The following is a 14,665-nucleotide window of genomic DNA, read 5'->3' on the forward strand; positions in this document are numbered from 1 at the left end:
AGTCGAGATTTTAAACCTCACTCAGAAGACATCTTCCCCATCTCCTCTCATGCTGGCTGCTGGCACTGACTCGGAGGAGAAAAGTGAGAACCAAGAAACCAGTGAGACATACAGGTAGCTTGAGCAAGGGCTCTGTCGATGATCGAGACGATGGAGATGGGTGCTGAAAGGGAGAGGGGCTTAGGAGGTGGGGATGAGTCTTTGCGGGGTTTGGGAGTAGGGCAGAAGGGAAGAGCCAACAGTGGCTCCCAAGTTTCTGGCTTCATCAACTGTTGTGGGGGATTTTCTCACAAATTCAGACATTAAGGGGCCAGGGAGATGGCTCAGTGGAATAAGCAAAGCGCTTCCCTCGCAAGCGCAAAGGCCTGAGTTCAATCCCTAGTTTCACAAAAAAAAAAAGAAAAGAAGAAGAAAGAAAGAAAGAAAGAAAGAAAGAAAGAAAGAAAGAAAGAAAGAAAGAAAGAAAGAAAGAAAACAAGTTCAGGTCCCTCTAGCTTTCTCGCACTCTCTTGGCCTTCCACTTTCCACCATGAATTGACACAGTAAGAAGACTCTCACCAGAAGCCAGTCTCTTGGTATTAGACTTCCCAAACCCTGGAGCTCTAAGAATGTTTCTGTTCTTTATAAACTATTCAGTCTGTGGTAGTCTGTTATAGCAGTATAAAACATATTAAGTCATTGGGTAAGAGACATAGATAAACACTACAGTATTTGTGCAAGCAGTTTGTAAATCTGAAATTAGTTCAAAGGCTGGTCATGGTGATGCATGCCTGCACTCTCAGCACTTAGGAGGCTGAGGCCAGAGGATCCTTACAAGTTCGAGACCAGTTTGGGCTGCATAGTGAGTTCAAGATGAGCCTGAGAGGCACAGTGAGACTCTGTGTCAAAAAGACAAAAAAAAAATTAGTTCAAAATAAAGACATTTCCAAAGTGACATGACAGATTGTTAATATTAATAGACACATTTTAGAGATAAGAAAGGAGAGCTACATTATAAAATGTCCAAAATAAGTTTATTAGGATGATGATTTGAATATTGTAATCATCTTTAATTACATTTTATTAATCTTAATGGGATCTACCATTAGTATGACAAAGAACACAAATTCAATCAGTTTAGCAGGTGCTGTAGTGCTCATTGCCATTACATCATCTGAGTTTTGTAATTTTAATTGGTTACATTACAAGAGTTTATAAAAAAAGCAAGAAAATCTCAAAAAGTTTTGAAAGCACTGCCATCTGCTACTTAAAGTGCTCTATTTCCTTTTTTCTGATTTTTTTTTACTGTCTACCAGACCAAAAATAGATTTTCCATAATGTCATATAATTTCAGTGCTAAAAAGCCTACCACTTATCAATTTTAAAATGCTTTAATATTTGTGATATTTAGGTGTTATAATTCAATTGATTTGACTCCAAGTAGAAATAAAAACAAAATTTACCAACTCACCATATTTCCCCCAATTTATTTCATTTCCAGTCTCTAGGAATAGAATTTTAGATACAGTCTTCCCCATAATGTGGGAAACAGTTTTGATTTCTAATAATCTGTTGTCAAGGAGTGAAGGGCTTTCTGTGTCAGCTCTTCCTCAGATCTCCCTCTTAATTATAGCAGCATAAGTTATAATAACTACAGTTTGGAAGTGGCCTATATTTCCAGCAGGAAATGAATGAATAAATAAAATGTGATATTTATACATAATGGAGTAGTACTATGGCATAAAGATGGATAAATTTGAGTCATGTGTAGGAAAATGGATGTACCTTGAGACTATAATGTTAAGTAGAAGAAATCAGACATACAAGTTTAAATATCCCCAAAGTTCTCTTATACAAGAAACCAAAAGTATAAGTAATTTCCAAAAAACAAAATATAAGACACACAATAGAAACCACGGAGATAGGTATTTCACAATGGGAACATAGATTTAGAGATAGAGGGAAAGAGGAGGGAGATAAGGAGAGGGGTGAAAGGGGAATAAAAAGGATCAAGCTATGCTAAGTACATGTATCTATTCCCTAAGATGAATATAAACAGTAAGCACTTCAAATATGAACTAATACAATTTTTAATAAAAGGATTTCCTTCGTTTTGACAAAAGCAATTAAAATCTTTCCAGTTTAAAGTTATTATTCTTCAGATTGAATCAGATGCCAAAGCTGAAGTGAATTCAAACTAATCAAGGAGTATTTTCTGGTCCCCACTGAATGAAGTGAAATCACAAAATGTATATAAACTAACTATTTTAACACTGTAAAATCATGGTTTCATACGTCAGCAGCCAAACATCAGTTTATTTGAGCAAAGTTAACCTGTGTTCTTTTTTTAAAGAGAATTTTACTAACTTCAAGTGTCAGCTATAAATCTACTTGTTTTGAATTTCATTTAACTCAGATTTACTTGAGCCATAGTACAATATAGATTTTTCACTCCAAATTGTGGCTATGTCTGAATTTATACTGCCATCCAACCATTCTATCATTTTTCACTTAATCTTTCTATTGACAAAATTTTAGTTAACTTTATTTTCCTAAGTGTAACAATTCTATAAATTATTCTTCAGCAATAATACTTTGAATTATGATTAAATGAGGGTAGGCCAAATAGCTCAGCAGATTAAAAGGCTTGCTTAGGCAGACACAGCAGCCAGGGTTCAATCCTCGGCGTAACATGCCGTGCCTACTCCCGGGGTGCACTGAGATGGCAATAGAGTCTGGGCTTGGTGGAGCGAGCCTGTAATCCCAGCTCCTGGGAGGCTGAACACAGGCAGATCACTATGAGTTGGATTTACCTAGTGAGACCCTGTAGACTCTGTGGACCCTGTACTAAAAAAATTATTATTAAATGGTATATACTCATTTGGAAGAATCCCTCCTGTTCCTTTCCCACTTCCTCTTCATCTCCTCCTTATTTCCTCTTTACCTACTCCTCTTTTTCATTCAATCTACTCATTCAGATCATTGATTCTTATATGCCTACACTGATATATCTCAGTAGTTATTTTTATTTTCTTTCTCAGAACTCTTTACACATTATCTTTGATATTTTCACACAAAAACAACCTTGAGAAGCAGATATATTATCAAAGTTGCATACTTGTTACAAATTATGCAAATTATTACCTGATAAAAGACTGGTATCCAAAATATATAAGGAAATTCAACAATGTAAGGATTAAAAAGCTCAGTTTCAAAAAGACATAAGAAATATATACAAGTGACCAATACACAAATGAAAAGATGCTCAATATGATCAGTTATTAGAGAAATGCAAATAAAAACCAAAATGACTTCACATCATTACGATGCTTGTAATGAAAATATAGAAAATAAATTTTGACAAAAATGTGGAGAAATTAGAACCACTTACACTGAGAGTAGAAATGTATGATGGTGTGGCTGCTTTAGAAAACAGTCTTTCAATTTCTAACTGCTAAACAGAGTTGCTATATAACATGCCCATTGCACTTTTAGGTGAAGCAATGCAGGACACAGCAGTATTTTAGCCAGTGATGGACTACATATGACAGTGGTCTCATAAGATCAAAATGAACCTGATAAAGGTCAGCCTTCTAGAGAATGCGTAGCTGAAGATCAAGTAAAACAAAACTGCAGAAGAAAAACAAAAACCAGGAAAATTCACAGTGAAGAGCTTAGAAGAAGTTTGCAGAACTAAACAAGCTCCTTGAAACTTTGAAAATATGGACCATAGTACTTAAAGATTTTAATTAATGGACAGAAATGTACATGGTGCATTTACAGTTTATGAGCAAATCCATAAGGAGGAAAAAAGAAACAACCAAGCGAGTCCCACGGCCTTAGTTCTGGAAAGAGTGACATGTCCTCAAGAAGCATCCCAGGCAGGTGCCTTAGGAGAGTCTCCAGAAGCTGTTGCTGTAGCATGATGTGACTATTCCGTGCACGCCATCATCCCTGGAGATCTTCTGGAGAATAGGATGTGGACACAGAAGACAGCAGGCTTGGGATAATGTGTGTGCTTAGATTTTAGTTTTTAGCAAAAAAAAAAAAGATTAAATAAAAATTAACATACAAAAGAAAAAGTTTACAAAAATGTATCAAGAAGAACTATTTTTGTACAACTTCAAAAAGTGATTATAATTTAAGTTAACTATGGTTATGAGAGTCCAAAAGTTTATAAAGTAAAAAAGCTACAGTAATATGAGGTTAATTTAGAATTGGACAAACAAAACATTCTTAAAATTTTGAAAAGCCTCAGTCTATAGTGTTTATAGTCTATAGCAGCATATAGTAATGTTCTAGGCCTTAACAGTCATGCGCCACTCACCCCGTTACTCACCTAGAGCAACTTTCAGGCCTACAAGCAGCACCATATGTGGTTAGTTTACCCCATTTAATCATGTGTATCATTTAAACCATATTTTACTCTATTTTTTTCTACAGTTAAATATGATTAGACATACAAGTACTTGCCATTACATTAGTTGCCTGAAATATTGAGTACAGTACCACACTGTACAGGTTTATAGCCTAGCAGAAAGAGCTATTTTATATAGCATAGTTGTGTAGTAGGGCGAACCATCTAGGTTTGTGTAAATACTGTTCATACAACAATCAAATAGACTAATAGGACATTTCTCAGAACGTATCTGCATAACAGTATATGCTCAGGATAAATGAAAGTATATATTCATGCCAAGACTTGGACATGAATACCAATAGAAACATCATTTACAATAATTTAAAAATGAAAATAGCATTAATATCTATTAGGTAATGAATGGATAAATAAAATTAGTAAATTCCTATAGAAGACTTATTCAGCAATAAAAAGGAATGAATTATTTATATATTTTACAACCCAAATGAGTTTTGAAAACCTTGTACTAAAATGCAAGTAGCAAGTTACTCAAGATTACATATTGAATGATTCTAATATGAAATTTCCAAAAGAAGTAAATTTAGAGAGATAGAAAGTAGATTGATGGATACTTAGGGAGAAGTGGAAGAGAAAATGACTGTTGGCTGCAGCGGAGAAAGAAGAAGGAGGATGAGGAAGAGGAGGGGGAAGAGGAGATAACTTTTTTAAAGAAGGACAAAACTATTCCAAATTTATATTGTAGGCCAGGTGTGATGTTTGTCCCAGCTACTAGTTCGGCTGAGGTAAGAGCATCACTTGAGTTCAGGAGTTGGAGGCTAGTCTGGGCAGCATAGCAGAACTGTCTCAAAAAAAAAAAAGAAAGAAAAGAAAGATTACAGAGATGGCCCCATAATCTCACACATATACAAACAGCCATCAATGGTGTACCATGTATTATGTATTTTAGCTTTCTTAAATGAGAGACTTGTATTCCATATTACTCAATATCAATAATGCTATTTTCAAAATGTTTCATAAGACACATCAACTCAGATTTTCAGGATATATTCATCTTCACCCTCCCTTGTCAGCATCTTCTCATTATCAAAATCCTTTTGATTCTGGAGTATTTATTCATTTATCAGTGTATTTTTATATTGATATACTTATTGTGCAATTAATTAGAATTCTTTGTGTGTAAAACTATGGGTAATTCAAGCATGATTTATACAACTACACCCTCTAAGTACTATAACATAAAAAGTGGCATATGTTGTATTGAAACCTTACGAATGTTCAGAGAAGAGGCACTGTTAGCATTTGAATGATCAGGAAGGCTTCGTTGAGTGAGCAATATATGAGCTGGGTTTTTAAGAAAGGGCAGGATTGGATATGCAGAAGTATGTGCAAAGGTTGAGGGCTTGCAAGAGTAAAAGACAGCAAGCTCAAAATGTGTATAGTAAATAACTATTTGGCTGGAGAGTAAAATAAATTTAAAGAAAAGTCGCAGTTGTTTTTACTTTCCCTATTTTGATTTTAGTTTAGCTCATGGTGGTAGACATGGGTTTAGTTTTAGTCTTTGTCTTACAGAAAGTCAGTTTTTCCAGATGTTTTATTTGTTCTTTCTTTGTTTATTTGTTTTTCATTCACCATAGCGGGACCATATCTATGAAGTTTTAACTCGAGAACCAGGTTTTAAAAAGATTTTCAGTACGAAAGTAAAGCATTTGAACTTTACTGAACAAAAAACAAAGTATTTCAAAATGAGTCCATTGTTATTCTATTTATTAATTTTATTGAGAAACAAATAGCAATGAGACAGTTTCAAAATAGGTTAGTAGGACAGTTACAATAATTAAGACATTGCGTATTGTTGTCTTTGTAGTAGTTATTCAGAGTAAAAGATGCAGATATGATATCCTGTCCAAACACTATTAGTATAAATCTTTCTTATTGAATTAAGAGAGAGTAGCTGTTTATCTATCCTAACTATTTTGTATATACAGATACAAAATGGTCCTTCATTTATATCCCCTTTTTTGGTTAGTTTTGTCAGAGATGGCTATTCCATTGCCATTTAAATATTGGAAGTACATGAATTCAGTAAAATAATTCAATATAGTCCAATAGTCCATAATAGTAGTGGGTTATCCATAGGACTGGCAACGTCAGAAGTTGTTGACTTGAGCCTTTTATAGCTCAGCATATTAATATGCCTTTATTTTTTAGACCTTGTTTTTCTGCTTTTCTTCTAGATGGTTAAGATAAAGATAAAGCAAGACCTATATAACAAGAAATGTAACTTTTGTATCTGACAAGGTCAGTCAAATCCCCTTAGGATTGACCCTGAAACCCTGTACCAGTTTGTAGATCCTTTGTCAGTGTCAGCCATGTGGATAAGTCACAGCTATTGCTTGACCAATTTGCTCTCTGTGAAAATCCATTGTTATTCTGACAGTTGTGTTTCCAGAATATTGGTCAGACTGTAAAGTGCTTTTACTGATGGCATCAGAAAAACTCCAGAGGCAGCAAAACTTGGAGGTTTTTCCTGAACCTTAGAAAGCAACAAATAGGATACAGGGCTTCAATGGTGATGACGAAAATAAAAATAAGGTTAGAATGCAAAAAAAAAAAAAAATAGAAAATCAGAACTGACATGTTGAAATATAAGATCAGAGTCCTGTAAGCAAAAAAGGAAGATTTTGAGAATGAGTCAAGGAGAATGATGATGCCAAACTCTTCACTTTTGACTAAGAGGTTCAGTGGTGGCAGCAATGTGGTCAGGGTTTTAGGTAACAAGGAGGTGGGATGTGACTTGATGGAGAGAATGCAGAGTAATGAAAATGACATCAATAATGTGAACAGAATATTATGAGAGAAGGGGAAGCTGATTATTTTGGAATCAGGAACCAAATGTAGTTGATGGAACTTTGAGGAGAGGTAAAAAGGACACATGGAATAGGAAGCCCTAACTCCCTTAGTGAAAATAAACTTTCCTTCTTATAACTGAAAGAGATGGAAAAAGTTGAAAATGAATGAAGATGCCAAGGAAATGCGGAATGGTTGAAAGCTGAAGCTAATGGCATGTGAGTTCTGTCCTAACCCTACAAAATCAGATATGAATGGATGTATTGGGGACACTAAAAAATCAGGAGAGAAGGAATTCAAGGCTTGAGGGAAAATTACTGGATACAAAATAGTCATCATTACTTGTAAAAGGCCTTCTGGAAAACAAAATGACAGCTTGCAATATGGTGTGAAATCATTGTCTAGGTTTTAAGATTCGTCACCTTGAGCATATTACTTACGAGTTTCTTACAATTCTATTTCCTTTCTGATGCATTTTAACATTTACTATGAAATGCAACCTGGTATTTTTCTTTGCAAAGGCTAAATGAGTCTATTCAAGTCTACTTTGCAAGCTGCCCTGTACTTGTGCTTACCCTACCTTCCTAGCTGGCCATTCCTCCAAATTACCTTCCTGCCAAGAGGTGTGCAAATGCTGCAACCCTGCTCACCTCATTCATTCATTCATTCATTCATTCATTCATTCATTCATTCAGAATTTCTTCAAAAGTTGAGATGTGTTCTTGTTTTCTCTTCAATAAACAGCAAATAGGCTTTCCTATTATTTTAAAAACTGGGTTGAAGCTCAAATTTTTAAAATTTTGCGCATGGAGGACCTGTAATCTAGCAATGACAGATAAGGATGATATGGAGTAGACCAGGGAGCTAGATAAATAAAAGGACATGAGAAAATTCCAATTAATTTTCTCTTTTGTCTCAATGAAGTTATTTTTATCTAGGATTTCACTACAGTCTTTCCTCTGCTTCTTTGTTTTGCTTGTCTTAGTTGGTCATCGTTTTCTTGATGATTCTTGTTACCTCTGTCTCTGTCTCACAGGTTTCCTAAACTTCAATGATCTTCATCTCCATTACATTTTAATCACTTGCTGTACATTTGAAATGTTCATTTCTCAAAATCTGTAAGCATCCTCAAATTCCTTGCCCTGGTCCTATAGTTCTCTTTCCCACATTCTCATACATAATGGCTCCAAGTTTTCATCACCTTGAGACTGCTTCCAAGGCTTCCATCTCTTTGAATTCTTCCTTATCACCATAACCGTTAGTGAAAAAAATTTACTCAAACACACACTGGGAGCAAAACTTTTGATCTCTGGATTTTTCTTCTCCACTTATTGTGTTACTAAAATGCTCAACTCTTGCTATCAAATCTGAAATAAGCATTAACTGCTGACAGAAACTCTTAATTTTTGTCAAATGAGAGATTCTGAAGTACCTCTGTAAAACTTCATCGTGCCCTGCTTCAGTTCTTACTAGAAATCATATGTCTTGCCTATGAAGTTCACTACCATTAAGCACAGCATCTCATCTTCCTTTTTCTCTGCTTCAAACTCTCTCTCTCTCTCTCTCTCTCTCTCTCTCTCTCTCTCTCTCTCTCTCTCTCTCTCTCTCTCTTTCCTCTTTCTGAGGAAGAAACAGCTCCACTTGCTCTCACTCTTACCCTCCACTGATACACCACAGATAAAGATAATATGGCTAAACTACCCTTAAAATGAATGAATTGCAATAACGGAACTTAGAAAAAATGGGGTATACCGATGAATGTCCATTTTGTATCTGTGTATTCAGAGTGGTTAGGATAGATACATAGTTGCATTCTCTTAATGAATAGAATGATTTGTTCTAATGGTGTTTGTAAATAGGATCTCAAGTCCACATTTTGTACAGCAATTAACCACTAAGAAGAATATATGCAGTGTGTTATTTGTTGAAACTGTACTACCGATTTGATTTGAAACTGTCACATTGCTATCTGTTTATCAATAAAATTTTGAAAAAAAATAAAATAAAGTGAATGAATTAGTGCAATAATACACACTAATCCTTTGGTAGAAAAACTTGCAATGACATAGAGAACAAACACACTAGCCAGACATTCAAGATCATCTACAAGATAGTCAAAAATTTCCATCCAAAATAGTTCTCATTATCCCCAATGTAATATGCTATAAGTTGCCATCAAGCTGAACTGGTTGTTCTGCAAATGTACCTTGATTTCCATTTTTCTATGCCTGATAGATCAAAGTATACTCTTCTATTACGTAATCTGAGTTTAAATCCTACTCGGTGACTTACCAGCTGGGTGACTTTAGTTACTGATGTTGAATTAGTGATTCTCAATTTCCTCCTTAGTTACTTGTGAGAACCAAATAACATGATTATCATAGTGCTAGAGACTGCATAATATCACTACCATGTAAAGTGTACATTTTTCATTCAGCAAATATTCACTTAGCACTCACTACTTGCCAAGCATTAATACTGCTCACTTTTCAATGAATGCATATGCAGTATTTAAGTAAAAAGAACCAATCTGCATCCACTGATCAACATAAACAGGAAGAACTAAGAGAATCAAGACATAAAGAAAGCCTACATAAGCTTGGGATCTGGCAAAATATCAATGCTTTTAAATATCATTGTAATTGGATTGATGATCAATTTAGGTTTAGAACCAACTTGTTTTAGATTACACAATTTTGTTGCTGCTTTTGGAGACCTCAAAATCAATTTAATCAATAACTTACATAAAGGGATTCTGAATACATATTAGACATAGGAGTACAATATTTCATTCCTCAGGATGTGAATCTCAGATTTTTAAAAAAATGTATTCATTTAAGTAAGCCATGTATTAAATCTCTTCAACCCATGCCAGATGGGATGTTCAGGAGCAGATTGTACAAGCAAGCTTGCAGGGGAACATGGCCTGGTAAATATAGTTTCTCTTGGTGATGGCTGTGCCTGTACTGGCTATGAGAAGACCTTACCAAAGAAAGGCTTTTTCACAATAATTACTGATACCAAAACTGCCTATCAAAAAGTACGTTTTCTCCAGTACTAACAGACTTGTGTCAATTAAAAAAAAAAAAAAAAGAGCTGCTGATTCCCAGAGAATTAGGAATTAGGGGAAACGGGTGGACAAAAAGCTACTCAGTGAACAAGCTGTTTCTGTTTCTCTCTCCCACCCCTCCTCTTTTTTTTTAAATCCAAAATAGAAATTTCAAAGCTTAAAAAACTTCAAGGCAATTTAATTTAAGTTGCTTCCCATGACTTTAAACACTGCATGTTCACACCTACGTCAGTACTACATTGAGAACCTCCCACTCAGAGACTGTATTTAGGAAAGAAAGGATGCTGTGGTCTGAGATGAGGCCTAGATTTGAGGGATCTTAAGTTCTTAGATGAGTTCTTCAACAAGACTCTAAAGTTCAGTAGATTTAATTCTTACTCCTCTATGGAAAGTCAGGTCAATGTTTTCAGGATGCTTTGCTTTAGAGATAATTATGGGAGACAAAAATATTTATTATAAGATAAATGCAGTAAAACTACTTATAATCCACTTCAGTAGTCACAAATGTACAGCTCCACACTGATTCATTACTGAGAATCTAGGCACCCATGAGATGCAGCCTCTGGGCTCTCCTGACATAATTCTGCAGAGCAGACATTGCTATTTCTGCCCACACTTAGGCACTAACAATAACCCATGCCCTATCTTCTTTAACAGAGCTTGCATCTTTATTAGATTTAATATATAGTGCATATTTGCTGAACATCCCTTTTCTGGAAAGTAAATTTTGATTTTAGTGTTTAAGACATAACACAGCCAAATTGCATATCTGGCATGTTATTTCACGCCCCACCATTTTCATGGGTTTTTTTTTTTTTTAGTTTAAGCCAAGCCAGGTGAGTAGGCGTCATCCAAGATAAAATCTTGCTGACTTTTTTCCCCCAAAGAAAAGCTAGTGAACAGGAGGTGATAAATGCTATGCTTCCTACTCAGACTCTGTCACATAAGATGTCAGTTCTTTATTTTAATTATATTCTTTGCCAGCTCAAAGAGGCAAGTAATTTTGCTGCATATTATCCTACCTTTGTTACCATTCCTCTCAAAGAGCAATGGAAGGTTTTTTATTTGTGCTGTAGCTGGTCTTAATATCTAATTCCCAGCCAATGTCTTGGTATCCTGCAGAAAGAAGCAGGTTATTCACTGTCAAAGAAGCAGACTGGACAATTACTGAAATGCAAGCCAGGTATGAAAAATAAAATGTGTTTATGAAATAATATAGCAATTAGAGAGAGTTTGAATTTTTTTTAAAAAAATGAAATCTTTACCATTTACTACTTGAATGTCACTTACTAAACTCACGTAGTAGAATTAACCAAAAGAGTTAATGCAATACAGATTGCATCAGGAAGATTCCGGAAACAAGAGAAACTAAAAGCTCATATTTTATTTGGATTTCTAAGAATCAGACTTTGCCATGTGGATTCTATTGCCAGTTGTATATTTAGGAGACAAAGAAACCACACTGATATTTTAGTGAGGAAGGAACATGAAGAAGGAAAGGCAAATTGTTTAACAAAAGGATATATAATAAAACCAAGCAAAACATCAACAACTCAGCTTAATCCTGAGAGAAAACTCTGGGAAGTGGTATGAAATGCATGCCTCAGAATTATCCCACTCCAGGGGCAAGGGAATCGGTGTATTTATACTTTTAACAGTCATTGGTGGCAGGCAACTGAGGTGGGAGGGCAGGGATTACTTCCCTAATGTTTCCAATCTGCTTCTTATTTCACAGAAAGCCCTCCGGCTCAGAGATACAGAACTTGGAATCTGGAAGAGGGCTGGAGCATGCTGGTCAGTGAAGGCCAAAGAAGGCATCTCACTGACAGCCTGTATTATAGCTCCTCTTGATACTATATCAAGGTCCCCTCAGAGAGAGATTGTTGTGCTGGTTACTAGTCACAAGGGTTCCAGATGAAACTGCCAGATTCCACAAACAAAAAAATCCTACTCAAGAAATATAGGTCAGACTGCACAGCAAATAACCACTAGGAAGACAGTATGCAATGTGTTAATTATTAAAACTGTCCTACCAATTTGATTTGAAACTGTCTCATTGCTATTTGTCTCTCAATAAAATTATGGAAAAAAAGAAATGTATGTCAGAGAGAGGCAATAAGATCAACACAGCTAGGAAGGAACATTGGTCCAATTTGCTCCCCTTATTCTCTCCTTACCCATATCTCCTAATTGTCGTTTACACAGATGCCTTTGCCTTCCATGTTCAGAGTGGAAGTACTGGAACCTGGTTGAATGTATTTGTGGAGGAATGTGAGACACGCAATTGTTCCTGAGAAAAGTCTCATGTAAATCCTTCCAATGTAATGTGCAGGTTGCAAGCACCAGTAAATAATCATATATATTCACATTTATTAAAGCTTTCTTTATGCAAAGCAATATTTTACGTGATTTATTTGTATCGTTTAGTCAATCCTCGCAGCAACATTATGAGGTAGGTACTATTATCCTATATTTCTAGATAAGGAACCAAATAAAAAGAAAGATTAAGTAGCCTGGCTAAGACTACAAGCTAGAAACTATCTTTGGAAACAAAGCTGTTAACCACCATACTATTGATACAAAGGCAGGATAGTAGTTAGGAGTCAGGATAACATGTTCACAAAGGAAAGAAAGGTCAGAGATGTTGTAAGGAAGATAGAAAAGTGTCTCTGAACAGTGGATTCAAGCTGAGGAGTGCAGATCCTTTGAACAAACTGAAGACAGCAACATGCCAAAATATGGAAAAATCACTCGTAATTGCCTAATCCCTTTTCATGTCACCGCAAGAAAAGGCAACTTCAAAACAAAATCCAGTAGATCAACAGGATATAAATAAGTGCTATTGATAAGCAAATGCAGATTCAAATACCAATATTGCTACAGTGAAAATGATAAACTGGATTTAGATAAACACAGCACCTGAAATATGAAGAATGAGTTAGCAATTTTTTAAATTAAATTCACCCTTTTTGAAATTAATTTACAAATGCAAACAAGATATTCATGATAGACAAAGGTAAGATGAGATGAAAGTGGCCCAGACAGTTTTATAAGAGAATTATTGAGAATAATGAAGTGGTATCTTGCTTTTAAACAAAAAGTAATTCTGGATACAAGTTATTGAAGGTTCTGTATCTCTTAAATAGTCAAAATTGTGTCCTTGCAATGCAATATGGTTTGCAAGTCAGGAATGTAGTATAGTTCTAAGATGGCAGTGGGGGGCTTTGAGGGTCCAGCGCCAGCCTAGATATAAAATGAGGGAAATAACAGCAACAGAAAAGGCCAATCAGTATCCAAAACGGTGTGTAGAATATGCAGAGGTAAAACTGCAAATAGCTGTCTTCTACTCAGCAGAGACACAATAAATGCAAGGCAGCTCACAAAGGGCACAGCACACAAGACACAGTTACACCTCTTCTTCTTCTGTTTGGATACCCACTGGAATAATGAAAACCTTTCAATGAACTCATCATTTTTTGGAAAAAAATGTCCACTGAAGGGATCTGGAGACAAAGATACCCAGTAGCAATGAGCATACCTAATGCCCAGATTTTGTGTGTAAATATTAGTTCACTCTGAAAATAAAATATGTTCTTCAGAGAAGTGGCTGGTTATAGCTCTGAGGCAGGGAGAGTATAAGAATGAGCCTGAAATGTTTTAGTACACACCCTCAATATATCACTCAAAGACCATTGGAAGGGTGCAAAGGCCAGTGCTGGAATATTATTCAGCCATAAAGAAGAATGAAATCATGCATTTGTAGGAAAATGGGTAGAATTTGAGAGCATAATGTCAGGTGAAATGAGTCAGGCACAGGAAGTTAGACATTGCATGACTTCTCTTATATAAGAAATCTAAATCATCAAAAGTAACATAAGTTGGGAATGTAGCTCAGCAGTATGACGCTTGCCTAATATTTGCAAGGAAGATCCTGTGTTCAATCCCCAGCACTTCAAGAAAAAAATAAATAAAATATTAAAATAAAAGAGAGATGGTAGGAAATAAAATGTAATTTTATGTGGAAGGGGAGCATGGTGAGGGGGAGTGTAGAAAGAGGTCAAGGAATAGAAAATGATCAATGTATTATATATACATGTACCAATGCCTCAAAATAAATGTAACTATTATATATTACAGATATTCATTAATAATAAAATAACTATTCTGAGCTCAAACAAACAAAAATCCAGAGGCCAAGTGATTCTCAGGTGAAAATAAAAATGCAATTTCCTACAGAAGGATGCTCACTAATGACCGTAGCACTGACAGACATAGTAAACTACCCTTTCGCACAGAGAAATGTTAGAGCCACCGGGTAATAGACTGTTGGTAACAAGATGTTTAGATGGGTGGCAGCACCTCATCCTTGGGTCGAGTACTAATTGCAG

The sequence above is a fragment of the Octodon degus genome, unplaced genomic scaffold (genome assembly GCF_000260255.1).
Source record: "Octodon degus isolate 3935 unplaced genomic scaffold, OctDeg1.0 scaffold00451, whole genome shotgun sequence".
NCBI lineage: Eukaryota > Metazoa > Chordata > Mammalia > Rodentia > Octodontidae > Octodon > Octodon degus.